The sequence below is a fragment of the Crocuta crocuta genome, unplaced genomic scaffold (genome assembly GCF_008692635.1).
Source record: "Crocuta crocuta isolate KB4526 unplaced genomic scaffold, BGI_CrCroc_1.0 scaffold273, whole genome shotgun sequence".
Classification (NCBI taxonomy): domain Eukaryota; kingdom Metazoa; phylum Chordata; class Mammalia; order Carnivora; family Hyaenidae; genus Crocuta; species Crocuta crocuta.
In genome coordinates, this window is record NW_027529425.1 from 5,043,241 (window position 1) to 5,055,993 (window position 12,753).

A 12,753-nucleotide genomic window follows, 5' to 3' on the forward strand; every position below is an offset into this window, starting at 1 on the left:
GGCCTTTCATTTTTCAAGCTACCACAGCTACCGAATCAGGACCTCTGGTTGTGGGGACCAGGAACCTGCATTCTTTACATGCCAATGATGTCCATCAGCCAAAGTCAAGTGTCAGGGCCACTTCTGTAAGCACTGAGAAAGAGATCTGCTCAGGCACTGGTATAGGGGCTTCAGCGCGCTGGGCAGAATGGGGTAGGGGACACAGGGTTAGCTCTGCTATGGTTCCAGGGGCAGGACAAGGACAGAGGGGCTGTGGCAGCAGGATCGGTTCTATCATGGTGTCAGGACAGAGCTGAGGTAGCAATGCACAGCATTAAAAATTACAAAAACAAACAAAAAACAAAACAATGGTTGTTTGCATGTGGTCTTCCCATGGGTAAAGTAGAACGGGCTAACTGACATCATTAGGGACTTCACAATGGAATTCGCTCTGAGGTGGGGAAAAAACAAAAACAGAAAGAACCAGAAAACAAAAGTGGGGAAAGAAAGGGGTATTTCGGCACAACTTTAATTTGATTATTAACAAACCTTACAAGACTTCTGGAAACAGTAAACAATGAATATTCTAACAGGGTGGTGGACAGTGGAAGAGAAATTCTCAGTCACATAACTACATATACTTCTTTGAATTCCAGGACAGTATTTTAGGAAATTTTTCTGCACTATAACGTAGCAGGTTGGAAAATACTTTCATTTTTTTAATATTTGCAAAACTGCATTATGATCTGTTAGTCATGAAGCAAGTAAACACAAAAGTGTTTTATTTTTTAATTTCTATTTATTTTGAGAGAAACGTCCACACTAGCACACACACACGTGTGCTCAAGTGAGTGCGGGAGAGGCACAAAGAGAGGGAGAGAGAGAATCCCAAGCAGGCTCCACGCTTTCAGCACAGAGCCTGACACAGGTCTCAAACCCATGAACCATGAGATCATGACCTAAGCCAAAATCAAGAGTTTGATGCTCAATCGAATGAGCCACCCAGGCATCCCAAGAGTGTTCTTAATGTGACATTTTATTAATAAAGGCTTTGACTAGCATACTTTCAAAATAACTTTCTTGCCTTATATTTTTGATACAATCAAAGGATTAACTTTATTCTAGGAGTGTTTATGGTAAGAATGCTTCTATGATTCAAAGCGAACAAATCTGTTATTAATGTGTAAGTACATCACTCCCAATGTGTCAACTTCTAATATCAACCACTTGCTTCTAGAGAGTGACAGAAAGAAACCAGATGCTAAGCAATGGCCATACATAGCCAGCATCTAAGCACCTGAGATATCTGCATCATTCCAGAATACTTGTTCTGAAAAGTTTAGATGAAATGCTACCTGTTCTAAAGAAAGGTGACACAACAGGACCCCAAATGTGTTGAACAGTTGAGACACAAAGACGTCCATAACTTGATGATGTTTAACCATGTAAGTCAGCTTCAATAACCCTTGATAAACTTGCACTATTTAACTCAATAAAAGATGTAGTCCTCTGCTCCTGGTTTGAACATACAAGTTTAGTCACTTCAATGTGCTATAAAAGAATTATCTTTCCTATATTCACTATCATCAATATCAGAGTCAGAGCTCATAAGCAGGGAAACCTATATACTCTGTCAACACTCCCACTTAGAGCCTCCTTCCTTAGTGGCTCCAGAAGCATCCACAAGTCTCTCCCATACTGCACTGGTCTGACTGGCTGAGGACGGGTGGCTTTCAAATGGTCAGTTAGTTGAGAGGAAAAAAAAAAGTTAATATTTGGAAGCAGAGCAAACTGAAAAGTGATCAGGTAGAACAGGTCTCCTGAAGGCTGATGGAACTATCTAATTTTATATGTGTACTCTTCATCAAATATTTACTCTGGCTTAAATTTCAGTAAATTGTTCAGTCCTACGTGAAACATAAATTTTCAGTATCAAAACATTTTACATAATGAAAGGCCATGGGAGTTAAATTAAACCTGCTTTACTCTGATTCCATGGGGATGTATCCCTGGCAGGACTGATGGCCAGGCCACGAGCAGAGGTTGTGTGCTTTGAGGGTCCCCTCCCTGCGTCCCAAGAGGCCCCCGGCTCTCCATCTATTCCCTCTGCATCCTCAGAAGGCATGCCTCGATTCACAGTGGAAAAGTAGCTATCCTCATTCTTACCCATCTGCTCGGCCTGTGACCAAGTTTGCCTGCACCTTGCATCCCAACCTTTTCTTCCCTCTCTCCCTCTGCAGGGTGTGAGTCAAAGCGTGTAGGAAAGGAGTCTGTTTTTACAGAGCTTCATGCTCCCTCCTCTCATTAGGGACCTCACATCAATAACCTACCTTATCACCTTTATTTTATTTCTCCCTCTCATCCCTACATTTAGGGCACTGTTCCTGTTCTTATACATAGCCCTACACACACACCTTCGTTAGCCCTGCATTGCCTCCCTCCAGCTGTACTGTCTCCTTTTGTTAAGATGCAACCTAATGAGAGCAATTTCTTCCTTGCTTCCCACACGCTGTGCAAACCCTACAAGCTGCCATTTATGAGCACTGCTCCAGGAACACGCTCTGTCCCACACCTTGATAACCTCACTGTTGCCAAACCCAACTGAGGCCTTTACTAACTGAGCTGATGTGAAATCTCTGAGCCATCCGATCACAGTGGCAAACACTTTCCTTAGGAGAATCTCTCTTCTGGCTTCCATTGAATTGCTCTCTTCCGGTTTCCTTCCTACTTCGTGGATGTCCCAGCTCAGTGGCCTTCTCAGGGTCCTCTGCCTACATTTTAAATGCTGGGGCCCCATTCTCACCCTCAGTCCTCTTCTCTTTTCATGCTGCAATCCCATATACTGCCACGACCCAAATCACCACCTACATGCTGACATCAAAAGCTCCAACTCTCTCATGTGCCGAGGTCACATCTGTTCAGATACCCAATGAATATCATCATTTCTCCCCCAAAGACCATAAAATGTTTAAATCCAAAACTGAATTCAGTATCTTCCCATTCCCAACCAAATTCATTCCTCCCTAGTTTTCATGGACCAAATCCCCATATATCCACTTGCTCTAAACCACAAACCTAGGTATCATCCAAGCCTCCTTTCCTCCCTTCCCATCCTGAGTCCTAGCAATGCTACTTCCTGAAATCTCTAAATACACTTTACAGTTTTCACTGGGATTATTCTGCCTCTGTCCTACCAGTTTTCCTGACTCTGGACTTAGCAACGCCTCATCCATCCTTCACTAGATCCCCAGAGAAAGCTTTCTCAATAGCAGATCTGAAAAGATCACCCTTCTGCTAAATATCCTCCTTCGGGGTAAGATCTAGTCTTAGTCTGGGGTAAGAAAAGCTGCAGGACCTCACTATTCTGAAACTCGACACATCATGTCCCATACTGATAAACGTGCACATGCGCATATGTGCACCAATGATGCAGTCACACAGCATCGCGAGCATGGAATTTATCCTGACATGACACTCAGCTATTCTTCTGTGTCCCCATTTACTAACACTCCTATCAGCAAGCTTCCTTGCCTCCAATCACCCTCTTTTTGTCTGGCTAATTCTTTCCTCCATTTGAACTCAGCTCTAATGTCACTACATGCAGCAAGTCCCAAAGACCCCACACCCCTGGTCTAAGTTGTGTGTGCCTGCAGTACACCCTCACTGCATCCTGAGCTTCATGTGAGTGCTAAAGCACAGTATTGTGGTGAGACAACTTATTTGTTCAACAGCTTGTAAGCTACTGGAAAGAAAAGACTCTGCCCTTCATCACTGTTGCCTATGGCCTCACGGATGCTTCCTGCATTGCTGAGACTCAGTAAACAGTGGGTAAATGACTAACGAATGAATGAATGAACAAACGGGTCGCACAAGCCCCATTGTTGCTTGGGATCTTTTTAGTTTAAATGCTAGACATCCACTATCTTGAAATATAATATTGTAAGAATATTTACCTACTGTAAATATTTGTCAGAAACACATTATTTAATAGCTACCGACTATTCCATCCTGTGATATAGCATATTCTTTACTTATGCCCTCACTGTCGGGTATTTTAATGGTTAAAGGATTCTTTATACCCCAAGATCCTATTTCTCATTATAAAGATGCACTATCATTACTATATTGCAACGTCTAACCAAATCTTCTTAGATCTGTAATTGACACAATTCTTGCAGCCACTGCCTGGTTAGAGACACAGGAGTCCCCTTTGCCTCTCCCTCATTGCTAGAGGACAGCTAGCACCTCCACTCTGCCCTCAGTCTGTACTTTCTAGCTGATTAGGTTCTTCTGTGTGGCTTATCTTCAACTCTGGCAAAAGCCCTAGCAGACAAAGCACCCCCACAACGGGAACCAAACTACCCTTCGGACAACAAGGATTGCCTGACGCCAGCAGGACCCCACATGACTGCCCTGGGACAGTGAGCCAGCTGACCTTTCCTGCACGTATCACCGACCTCTCTGCCCCATTTTCCTTATACGGACAAGCAGTATCTCCAGCAATATCTCCAAACAACATTCCACAGTCTTTCAGTGTCAGCCGCACATAAGTCAATTCTCGCTCCACATCACCAGTCTCTCTGCCTTTGGATTTTGCCAACAGCGAGCGGCCAAACCTGGTCTATGTGGGACCCCCAGAGCCAGGTGCACTGCATCTCTCGGGTCCAGTAACATCTTCACCTGTACGATGCTGGGTAAATCCAATCAGCACTCCCCAGCTAAAAGATTATGGAAAGCACGATGTTGTATCACTAAGCCCAGGGACTTAGTTCCAAAAAGCATGAAGATAAGTTATGTCAGGATTTGGTCTTCCTGGGCAGGGCGTAACTGAAAGGATGAGCCCAAAATAAGCGTGAAGACAGCTGCCTGTGCCCGGTGCCCCGACTGCCCCCACAGCCTTACTTGGAGAGCAGTCCCCATGCAGCTTCCCCACTGAGGAGAAGACAGGCCTCTGTGAACGGGTTTCCTCTATGCTTGCATCAAAAAAAAAGAGATTTCTTTTTATATTTAATAAATGACTTTCTTCACAGTGCCTACAAGCTACTGCTTTTGTAAAAGCATTGAATGAATATTCCAGATTTTCCCAGTTTTTACATAGGGTCTTAAAATCATGGATTTATTCACAGCAATAATCCTTCTTGCACCTGCAATTTTAGTCAGTAACAATAAAGAGTATCACTAGCATTTGACATTTGAGAGCAGAGAAATAATCTTTCCAATTTACTAAATCCTGCTTTTAAAAAGGCATTACCTTACTGAAAATGGGTTAAGCTGGAGAAGAAATGTAATCATTTAGATATTTTAAAAGAATACTGATGGCATTTAAATTCAGAGGGGGAAAGGCTCCTTTATTTACTAAATGGTATTAGCATAATAAATGGCTATCAGGAAAAGCATAACAAATGGCTAGCTATCAGGAAAAAGGCAAAGCTTGGCCCCTATATCCCAACATACATAAAAGTAAATTCCAGATGAACTGAAGATCTCCATTAGAAAGCGCCTGGGAGGCTCAGTCAGTTAAGTGCCCTACTCTTGGTTTTGGCTCAGGTCATGATCTCCCAGTTTGTGGTTCAAGCCCTGCACTGGGCTCTGCATTACAGTGTGGAGCCTGCTCAGGATTCTCTCCCCCCAACCTCCTGCCCCTCTTCCACTTGTGCTCTCTCAAAGTAAATAAATAAACTTACAAAAAAAAAAAAAAGACCCCCATTAAAAAACAAGACATTCAGAATAAGAGAATTTAGGAGAATGTTTGTAAAACAAAGAATAATAGGAAAGCCATAAAGACATAAAGATAGATAATAGTGATAGAACTTATTATTTTTTTACTTTATTCTTTATTCTGTAACAAAAAAATACTACCAGCCANAAAAAAAAACCTTCCAAATTAAATAATGAAAGAGTTAATACCTTTAATTTAGAAAGCACTTGCACAAACTGATAAGAAAAAGAAAACTGGACAGTACAGCAGGCTAACAACATAAAGAGGAAATTCACGGAAGATTAAACCGAAGTGACCAATAACATCAAAAGATGTTCAACTTCACCAATAATCAGAAAATGCCCCTTAAAGCAAAAAAGAGGTACTGTTTTTTACCCAACATATTAATAAAACTTTAAAAGAGAACAGCTAGTGCTATTAAGGATGTGAGAAAGGCTGGTTCAGTCAATCAAGAGTGAGTGAGACTCTTGATCTCAGGATTGTGAGTTTGAGCCCCATGTTGAGCGAAAAGATTACTTAAGGATGTGAGAAAATGAGCTATCTCATATGATACTATTAGGACTATAAATTGCAGTAAACATCTGGAAAAGAAATACACCAATATCTATCCAAAATCAAGTACATATATCCTTTGGCCTAAGAGTCTCATTATCAGAAATCTACACTTTAGAAATAAAAACACAGACAGATAAGCCTCACTGTAATCACAAACAAGTGTCTGTGTGGCCACAAGCAATACAGCATCTCACAGGAAACCACCCAGATGTCCATCACTAGGAATGACTGAATAAACAGACACACACATACTACAGATACTCCAGGTTATTTTAAATAACTTTTAAAATTCTATCTCTTGTTCTGGAATGATGAGAGGAAACAGGCAATTTGTTGTTTTTTGTTTTTTGTTTTTTTGGGTTTTTTTTTCTTTTTTTACAAAGTTTATTGTCAAATTAGTTTCCACATAACACGCAGTGCTCTTCCCCACAAGTGCCCTCCTCCATGCCCATCCCCCCTCCCCCCCACATCCATCAGTCCTCAGTTTTTGTCAGCATTCAAGAGTCTCTCATGGTTTGCCTCTCTCCCTTTCCCCCACCATTTCCGCCCTTCTTCTCCCCCTTGGTCCTCCGTCAAGTTCCTCCTAATCCTCCTATACGTGCAAACATATGATATTTGTCCTTCTCTGCCTGACTTATTTCGCTCAGCATAACACCCTCAAGGTCCATCCATGTTGCTACACATGGCCAGATTTCATTGCTTCTCATTGCCATGTAGTATTCCATGGTATAGATAAACCACATCTTTTTGATCCATTCGTCCATTGATGGACACTTAGGCTCTTTCCATGTTTTAGCTATTGTGGAGAGTGCTGCTATGAACATTGGGGTACATGTGCTCCTATGCATCAGCATTTCTGTATCCCTTGGGTAAATTCCTAACAGTGCTATTGCTGGGTCATAGGGGAGTTCTATTGTTAGTTTCCTGAGGAACCTCCACACGGAAACAGGCAATTTGAAGACTCTGATATATAAAGAATGATCCTGTTATGAAGCATATAATGATTAGCGTGGTCCAACAAATGTGAAATGTATATGCTTAAGCTTATACTTGCTTAAGCACAAAGAAAGGTGTGGAAAGATAAACCCAACACTGTTAACACTACTCGGAGAGAGGGAGACAGGATGGAGGAGAGGAGGCTGGAAAAATAAATAATGTTTCCTTTATGTTAATTTATTTAATCATTACCATTAGTTTCATAATTGAAGAAAATATTAAAAACAGAAAGTGTCTCCTCTAACAGTTTAATTTATAATATTGAGTACATTAAAATAGACAGAAGTAATACTATCTTATAAATCTGTTGGGTGAAGAACACTTTTTAAATGAGACTTATTCTATCTGAATCCTAAAAGATTTTGTAAGATTTCAAGTTCAGAGCTCCACAGCCTGTCACTTGCACAAAAAGGTGTGCACTGCACACCTGGATTCATTCATATTTCACACTGGTTCACTAGCTTTCCCCTTCATGGAATTTACCTGTCTTTTTTTCACCTTCTTTCATGAAAGCTGTTCTATTGATTACATGGTGTCTAAAAAGATGAGCCATCTAACTGCAAAGTCTGAAAAAGATTTGGAAGAGAAAAAATTCATGGTAAAGCAATAATCTCAAAAGCAAATTCACTTTACAGTTTAACATCTGCAAACACTTGTAGCTGAAACAATATCCTGGGATATTAACTTGACTCTGTGTGGAGCCACTGATTTGATATTAGTTATTTCTTAGGGACTGAATTCAAATACAGTTTAATCTTGTTTGAAAACAGGTATTGCTTCAAATCATTAACTTGTTCTACAAATGCTATTTTATAATACATTGTAAGGAATCTACTACAGAAAATTAAAAGCAAAGACGATAAATTAACATGAGAAAGTTTTTCAATGTTAGTTGTTCTTACTAATATTCTTTTTAAGATCCTACTTTAAAAATGTCATATAAAGCACTGAAAAAGTAATTTTAATTTTGTTGTTTATGAAGGGCTGGTGGAAATTTTACCAACTCTTGAGATTTTCTTCAATAAACAAAAATATACATAAAACGGGTATAAGTTAAACTGGCTGAACATTACATTCTCCTAGAGAATGGATATATTCTGATTTAATTTAATAGCCAAACTTTATTTTAAAAACATATAGGGGCAACTGGAGGACTCAGCCGTTGAGCATCTGACTCTGGATTTTGGCTCAGGTCAGATCCCAAGGTCGTCGGATAGAGTCTCATGTCAGGCGCAGAGCTGAGTGTGGAGCCTATTTGGGATATTCTCCCTCTCTCCCTCTTCTCTTCCTCCCTGCCCCTCTCCCTCACTCATACACTCTCTAAAATTAAAAAAAAAAAAAAAAAATCAATGAATGAATAAATAGCATGTCATGATGAAGTACAGAAACCAGTTTGCAGAAAGTGAAACCAAAGCAACAGTAAGGACACGTGAAGTTGGAGATACCTCTGGGAGACGTTCGGGTGGACACGTCAAACAGGCAAAACTACCTGGCCGACAAGCATAAACACTTTAAGGCCACTCTCCTGGAAAGACCACCAAGGAAGAAAGCAAAGAACTGAGGTCTGGCTCAAGAAAGTTTCCATCATAAGAGGATGGAACTAACAAACTTGTCCTTGACAGGGGGAGAAAGCAAGCAAGAGACGGGCCATGGGGGAAAGACTCCTAGGGAGGTAGGAGCGCGACAGTCTGTCAGAGACAGAGGGTTGGTCCTGTGGGAAGACTGCTCCATGCTCTCTCTGGAGTCTTTCTGCTTCTTGTGCCTACTGCCAAAACAACTGTAACTGCTCCCTAGCTGCCTCAGCCCACACGTCCTCTGGCTCTCTTCCATCCATTTTCCAGTTGCCGCCATTGAGATTTTGATCAAAACTGAAATGTGACCACATGGCCTCCTTTCTCTAACCCCTCCCAGTGTTCCCTCTGCTCTTGGAGCATGCAGACGCATCTCCTGAAGTTGACTTTCAGGGCCCTGCGTGCTCTGACTCTTACCTAACTCCCCAGAACCCTCTGTAATCTGACCCATGGCCTGCCCTGTCCCAGCCTCACTGGACTTCTTCTCCAAGCACCTCAAATACCCAGTGTGCTGTGCTGGGCCTTCTCTCGCACCACACGGCCCCAGCACGCGCCGCTCCCTCTACCAGCACGCTCTTCACTCCCTTTGCACCTGGTCAACATCAGACAACAATTTAAGCAGCAAATCCTGGGAAGTCTTTCTTGACCTCCAGCAACAATGACAATAAAATATTCCTGCCCTTCCAGACACCGGCCACAGTTAGAAGTGTTGGTGTGATTACTTGTCTGCTTCCCTCTAGAGTGTAAGCTGCTTAGAGACGCTGAGCGACCTTCGTCCCCAGCACTCACTGTGGTGCCCAACACACAGCCAGCTCTTGGTAAGCACTGGGGACAGAGGAAACGAACGGCATCCAGGAGCAAGGGCACGTGATCACTAGTGAGTGCAGCACCAAGGTGAGAAACACCTGATAACACCTCCTGTTTATGCCCAGAAGTTCACCAGCCATCCGAACAGTATTTCTCTTATATTAAATGCCACGTTATACGACGGTAATGAATAAGGCTCTTTTGTTATCACACTATTTCTGTTAATAGTATTCTGCATTCGAGTCCTCAAGTCATATTGGCAGACTGTGTTTTGCTTGCTTTCAGTGAACTTGAAATTATCTTTTTGCACTTTGTTATGGAACTTCCAACGGTGTATCACTAGCCTAATGACAGAAATTTATAACAAAGAATCTAGAAATAAAAGCCATTATGCCTGCTGACCATCAAATACAAATTTACTATCTTCAAGGTCACTCAGAGCTGAATTTAACAAATTCAGTTTCCCCTTGGCGATCACAGATGAAGAAAGTAAGCACAAATCAAACCAGTATCAAGACTTGTGTAACTCCTATTTACACAGCTGTAAATAGGGTTTTTTGACTATTTGAGAATAGTCAGCTGTTTGAGAAATATTTAAACTTGGTATTCAGCTAACACTATGGCTTTTGTAACTAGTCATCATCCCCTTCATTAATAAGCAGTTAGTGACAAAAATCAGATCACATCATCTGCACAGTTAATTACAAGCTGGAAAATATTCAGGGTATACAAATTTTATTAGCATAGCTGACATCTGTCAACTATTTTGGTTAATTACTCCTGAATTTGGATCTTAGCCTTCAACTATTTCAAATTTTAATACATTTGACATAAACGGTTTTCAAGCAACCATTATCTGGGTTGACTATTTTTGTCTTCTTCCTATACTAAAATTGTCAGGAAATAAGTACAGTTAGCTCTCATACTGACATAGTTCATTCTGCAGCTAAATAAAATAAAGTGTTAATTGGCAGAATACTATCTACCACATGGTTACATTTTTTTTTTTTGTCAGTGCTTATTAAATACTCCCAGCAGTGCTATACAGGACATAAAATATTTTGAACTCTTTAAATTACACGTTAAAGATAACACCCTAAAGCTCTTCTCTTTACTTCAGTGTAGAAAAGAGCATTTGGATTTGGTTTTTACAGGCTGGATGTGGATAAGCTGTTCATGTGCTTTGTAAGTAAACATGTTTCCCGTCCTTTCTCTATCTCAGGGTCATTTGGGGTGAACAAGGGCAGGCTTCTCAGAAGAAACTCGTTCAGAAGTAGAGAGAAGTCCAGCTGGGGTGAAAGAGAAGATCAGAAAGTCAGAAGAGATGTGAGAGGGGAGGTCGATGAGCAGAACAAATAACTGACAGGAAGCAAACCAACAGCAGCTCACTGAACACACACAGTCCACACCTCGCAGGTAGTCAGCGGGCAACCAGAACACACAGCGTGGAAGATAAAACACCGAAAAAATGTATTATGCTAAAAACACAAACTGCACCGAGTACACTAAGCCCAACTATTTGCTTTTACTCTCTCCATGACAATTCTTTCCTTTAAGGAAAAGAGGCTCAGAGCAATGGAGTCGCCCCAGGTACAAACGCAGTGTGGTCATGTGAATCAAGGCAGGCTGACCTCATGCCCTCAGCCACAATACTACCCTAGTCCAAAAATACCTATTCCCCACAGTGGAGGATAGTATACGCCCACGGTTAGTGACAAATATGTTCCCACCTGTTCTTGAAGAATTGGTGGTTAATTTGCAATGACCTGGTCACCATTCCATCTGCTGTCTTTATAGAAGTCAAAGAAGTCAAAGTCAGTCTCATTATTATAACTGCTACTCCTTCAGAAGAATGTGCAGCCCCACCATGAAAGACTGTATTCTATTAATCACATGACTATCTAAATATCCGTGGTACACTCACCTCTTCACAACTAGAATTATGTTGCTCCTATTAATAATGGTTTAATCTTTGTTTTACATGTTCCTGCATCTTTCCTACAGAAAACTCCCAAGAAAAGGTAGCTGATCAGGGGAGAATTTGAATATTCTTGGATCTGTGGCTTAAATCCATCCCAGTCTCACACTAAATGCCCTCCATCTTCTATGGTGTGAGTATTCATATTCATGGTAGACTGGCATCTGTGGGAAAAGGAAGCTTGTGGAGGACTCAAGAACCTTATTTTGGGTAAGGCATCTAATATTTAGACATCTCCTATTAAGTGAGAATTGTGTGGAGAATTGGTCAGGTGAATCAAGCCAAGAGAGCAATTGCCAGTATCCTGTTTATCTAACAGTGAGGCACCAGGAGTATCCCTTTGCTTTCTTTCCTGATCAGTAATCCCAAGTGGCTTATATTTTAAGCCCAGATAATGGTTTTAAATTTCAGAGACCCAGTGACTCTGTTCATGGTTTGGAAGACTCAATATTGTTAAGACATCAATTCTTCCCACATTGACCTATATATAAATTCACTGTAATCCCAATTAAAATCTCAGCAGACATTCTGGTAGAAATTGACAAGCTCGTTCTAAAATTCATATGGCAGAGCCAAAACACCTTTGAAAAAGAAAAACAAAGTTGGAGGGCTCATGCTACCAGACTTCAAGAATTATTATAAAGTTACTGTGCTGGTACTATAGCCCTGGTATCAGGGAGACAAAAGGCTCAATGGAACAAAAAAAGGAGTCCAAAAATATACCAACATGTACATGGAGAACTGATGCTGGAACAATTAAAGAAAAAACACAACACATAACTGGATCCATACCTCACGCTTTATATGAAACTTAACTCAAGATGGGCCATAGGCCTAAACGTAGAAGCTAAAACTATGAATCTTTTTAAGGAAAAAGAAATTAGGAGAAAATATTTATGCTCTTGGTTAGACAAAGATTTCTCAGATGTGACACCAAAAGCCTGATATATAAAAGACATACTGGGAAAACCTCACCTCACCAAAATTAAAAACTTCCATTTTCAAAAGATTGCTGTGATGAGCATGAAAAGGCAAGCCATAGGCTGGGAGAAACCTATGAAAAATACATACCTAAAAACCTTGCTTCCAAATAAATAAAGAACTCTAAAATTTTCAACAAAGGAAACAACCCAATTTAAAATAGACAA